Source organism: Bidens hawaiensis, unplaced genomic scaffold, assembly GCF_021521415.1.
Source record: "Bidens hawaiensis isolate Kalapana, Puna unplaced genomic scaffold, B.hawaiensis_p1.1 tig00049471_1, whole genome shotgun sequence".
In the NCBI taxonomy this organism is placed as follows: Eukaryota; Viridiplantae; Streptophyta; class Magnoliopsida; order Asterales; family Asteraceae; genus Bidens; species Bidens hawaiensis.
In genome coordinates this window covers 962-5867 of record NW_027498854.1, presented here as the reverse complement: position 1 = coordinate 5867, position 4906 = coordinate 962, and the positions used below count along the sequence as shown (strand labels likewise).

Genomic DNA, 4906 nt, shown 5'->3' with positions numbered 1-4906 from the left:
GTGTGTAGAAATAGAAATACAAATGGTGTGACTTCAATGAGTCATTTGACGTGCGTTTCGTCTTTTTCTTATTGGGTGAATGTTATCGGCCTCAAATATTTTCCTTCAATTTATTTTGCTTATTGTTTATAAAAAATCTTTTTCATTTAATTTCACATTCTTTCCTTTTTAAATATTTATTTAAACATTTTATTATAAAATATCTAAAAAGTTAAGTACATATATTACAATAGGACGAAAGGTAAAAATCGGCCTATAAGCGAGAATCACTAGACGATAAAAAACAAGTTCCATCAACAGCATAGTTAAATATGGGGTTGAAAGAGAGTAAGATATCGGCAAACAATTTCACGAGATGCTAGTTTGTCTAATATGAACGGCTATCTCAATAAATGTAGAGAATAGAAATAAATGTTAACTTAAAATAAATTAACATCTTTACTTTCTTTAAATCTTTTCCTTATTGGATGAGTGTTATTGGCCTCAAATTTTTCCCTTTTCAATTATTTTGCTTATTATTTATGAAAATCTTTACTTTATTTAAATCCTTGCATTTTTCTGCATTTATTTATTTAAATGATTTTTGTAAAAGTTTCAAGAAAGAAAGTATTTGTTAGGGGAATAAAAAATACAACTATATAGGTTAAAATCGGTTCATAAGTGAGAATCACGATGCATAGCTATTGATAGAGTCTGGAAAGAGTGAAATGTAAGCAAATTATTCCATGAAATACAAGTTTGTTTAATGTGAGTAGCTATCTCAATAAGTGTATAGATAAATATTAACTTAAAACAGTAATTTAAAATGTGGATAATGGACGTGACAACGTTATATCAACAGTGTGTGGAATGTAGACATTAGTTAATCATTCAGGATGTTTTGGTAACAAATTCGGTATAAATAACTTATTACTTACGTAGTTTTTATTCATGAAAATCACTTAAGACACGTTCATTCAAAGTAGTCTCAAAGTCGTGCAGGTTTTGGTTATATACTAGGTCATGCATGACTTGTTAAGTTCTCAATAATACTAATACTGTTAGTTCATTATCAAGTGGGTATTGTTAGTTCTGTAAAGTATTGGTTTAAATGTGATAAATAGATGAATATGTTGAATAGATGTATGATAGACGGTTATTAAGATTGCAAAAAAAGAAAAACATGAATTGCGTGTTAACATGTAGATTCATTTTCAATTATGGATCCATGATTTTTTTTCTTTTTTCACATGGGTCGCTTGTTTGATATTCGAATGTCGCTTATCTCGACGCCTAAATTTCATGTTTGGATCGGGTCATACAAATAATGACAACTTCTCATCTTAATTAGTAAACTTGAGCACAAATATGAGCTATCACAACCAAAAAAAAAGCAATACATAGTTAAATTAATTTTTATACATACAAAAAATAACATAAGTGGTCGAATTCAATACTATCATTTTATTTGCTTTTCATTTTGTTTTAAATGCTATTTTTTAACGACTAATGTTACATTCATCCACACTCCTAAAGTAAACTAAATTTCTCTTATGTTTGAGATTAAAAGGTTTGCATCTCTATCATTTGGGCTAGTCCTACAATGACATTTTCAAATGTAATGTTAATTTTAAAATTTCATGAGAAAACCTTAATACATGTTAAATAAATATAAAAATGTGGAATTTTTTCACCAGCAACCAATATACTAAATCTGCTTATGTCTTTGTGAGTTTCTGGTGCTGAATAAAAGGAATATGGGGCCATTCGCAACAAGTCTAACACCCACATTCATCTCAACATAAGTACATCATAGTGCCCCCAGCACATCATTGATAATGTTATGAAATGGTTTGACGCTTAAGTGATCAGTTTATGAAACAATTTGACATATGAAATGTGGAGTCGGTTGGGGAACCACCCCGATACACACAATTAGGCTTTTACATGAACGTTTTTTTATTAGGGGTATTTTTATATTTAACAGGATATCATTGGTGTTAAAAGCACACGTGAAATGGAAACTAGACGAAAAACAAAATAAAATTATTTTCAATTTCTACATTTCTCTTAAAAGACAAAAGTATCATTTCAGTCCTTGAGGTTTGGTCATTTATACAAGTTATATCCGAAAACCTTTTTTTTCATCCGCAATCTTAATGTTTCATGATTTTTGTTAATTCATTCATACCACTAACTCCGTCTATTGATACAACACAACTATATTCTTTATACCGATTGCAAGCACCACACCAGCACTACAACGAAGCGGTATCAACCCGAACTGAATTCCCGCCGCATCACACTTGAAATTCTACATATTACCAGTTTAAAACGTATAAAGTACATAGTACGCTGAGGGGTCCATACGTATATATAACCATCTAATATAAATCATTTCCGACGGCGGCAACAACTAAGGTATGAAACGATGCTCCTAACAACAATGACCGCCGTATTCCACCACCCAACCACCACTAAGCTCCACCGTCAGCCTCTCACCATCAAACACCACTGTTCCGTCAAACCTTTAATTACCCTACAAAAACAAAAACAGTCAAACCAATCTTATCCTCCATCACCACCACACCTACACTTCCCCCAATTTCAACCCACCTTAATAATAATAATAATAATAATAATGATTTGGATATTAATTACTTATCCTGTTCAATGCCTGACAGCAGCCGGCGGCTCAAAGTAGCCGTGCTTCTGAGCGGCGGCGTGGATAGCAGCGTGGCGCTTCGGCTTCTTCACGCTGCTGGTCACTCCTGCACTGCTTTTTATCTCAAAATTTGGTTTCAAGTGAGTGGTTGTTTGAATCATTGTAACCCTAATTGTGTTGTTATATATTCAATTGAAGTTGTGAAAGCAAGTTATTAGATAATTTGATGCATTTGAATGCTATTGTTCATGTGCTTATAGGGTCAAAATTGGTCAAATTTAGGGTTTGTCATACATGTCTTATACTTTATTTAGGGGTGTGGATGAAACCGGGAAACCCGAGGAGAAAAAAAAACAGACGCTTTGGTTTTATGGTTATGTAAAAAGCCGAACTTTCGGTTTGGTTTTGCTATTTAATAAAAAGAGAGCTGAACTGAATTTTTAGATTTTCATATTTTATTTTTTTACTATAAATAGTTTATATAAATTTAATAAATATGTAGCTTAATTTCGAGCTTGAGTTTGAACCCACCTTGGCTTGACTCGTGAAACAACATGTATGACATGAAACTAAAGTAGACGGAGTGGTGGCTTGAATGTAACTCTAATTTTCTTGTTATTATTATATATTCAATTGAAGTTGTCAAGCAAGTTAGATGGAAATTAATATCAAGTTTAGATAATTTGATGCATTTGAATGCTATTTTTCATGTACTTTAGGGTCAAATTTTGGGTTTGTAGATACATGTGTTACTTTATTTAGGGGTGTTCATGAAACCAGGAAACCCGAAGATAAACAAAAATAGATGCTTTGGTTTCATGTTTTTGTAAAAACCGAACTTATGGTTCGGAAACCCGAAGATAAACAAAAATAGATGCTTTGGTTTCATGTTTTTGTAAAAACCGAACTTATGGTTCGGTTTTGGTTAATATAAACCAAAAGAAACTGAATTTATAGAGTTTCATAATTTTTTTTATTTTTTATGTTAAGTTGGTTTGTATGAATTAGTTAAATGTGTAAGACATATATCAGCCCAAGTGTATAATAATCAATTAGTTATTAATTAACAAAATAATTTAAGATCAAATTCATGATTTTGGGCCAATTTTTATTTCGGCCCAAAATTTTCAAGCTCAAATGGCAACACCAAAAAAACCAGAAACTGTACGGTTTTAAAAGTTCAAAGACCAAAGTTTTTATTTTTGGCATGGTTTTAGCCCAAAACCGACCCAAACCAAACCATGCACATCCCAGCTACTTATTTGTATTCTTTCCTAATTACTCAGCTATTTCTAATACTGAACTTTTTCATAGGAAGATTTTGAAAACTTTTGGTCCCAGTGTCCCTGGGAAGAGGATTTAAAGTATGCAAAAGCTGTTTGCAATCAGGTTAGTTTCTTCATTTGGTATGTTATTGTACTCATTTTGACATGATATCACACAAATCCCTGATTATGTTATTTTTACTTTGTTTCATCCAAGTTTGATGAATTGTATATATCAAGTTATCAATAAACTTTTACAAATTGCTTCAGGTTGATGTACCACTGGAAGTTGTACATTTGACTGATGAATATTGGGACAAAGTGGTATGTAACAGCAAACCTTATTTAAAAGATCATGTCATTCATAAAATTATATTATTTTGCTAATCATATATTGACACACTTTAAGCAATGTAACCTATCGCTTCATGTTACAGGTATCTTACATTATTGAAGAGTATAAATGTGGCCGTACCCCTAACCCCGATGTTCTATGCAACACAAGAATCAAATTCGGTGTGTAATATTGGTAATCATTAATTTGCTTCTCAATTGTTGGCATTTATTCAAATTTTACTTTTAAACTTTAGGTGCATTCATGGATGCCATAAGTAACATGAATTTTGATTATGTTGCTTCTGGACATTATGCAAAGGTTGTTCACACTGTTACAAATGAAAACAACCAGCTTTCGTTTCTGGAACTCTCAAAAGATATGGTAAAGAACTAAAGATACGCTTGTTATCCAACATCGAGCGGGGCGGGTCAACCCATAAAGTACGGATAAGAAGCTTTAAATCAAGATGTCACGAAGACACAAAGCCGAAACCTATGCGCAAGCACACGAAACACCTGTGCGTGGCGCATATCGCATATGCACACAGCGCGCACACTCAGTGTGAGAATAAGAGAAGACCCCGCGCATCCCCAGGATAGGCGCATAAATGAGACAATAATCTAATCCAAATCAGGATAAGGACAACCGTGATTGTGCTCA

General features: G+C 32.6%; 1 pseudogene across 1 annotated transcript; it reads left to right on the top strand.

Annotated features, from left to right (window-relative positions):
- Positions 1-2410: 2410 nt before the first annotated feature.
- Positions 2411-4639, top strand: LOC143598036 (uncharacterized; annotated as a pseudogene). The gene is made up of 5 exons (XR_013147037.1): positions 2411-2784; positions 3959-4033; positions 4180-4233; positions 4347-4425; positions 4500-4639. The product of XR_013147037.1 is annotated as an uncharacterized LOC143598036 (transcript).
- The last annotated feature ends 267 nt before the right edge of the window (positions 4640-4906 follow it).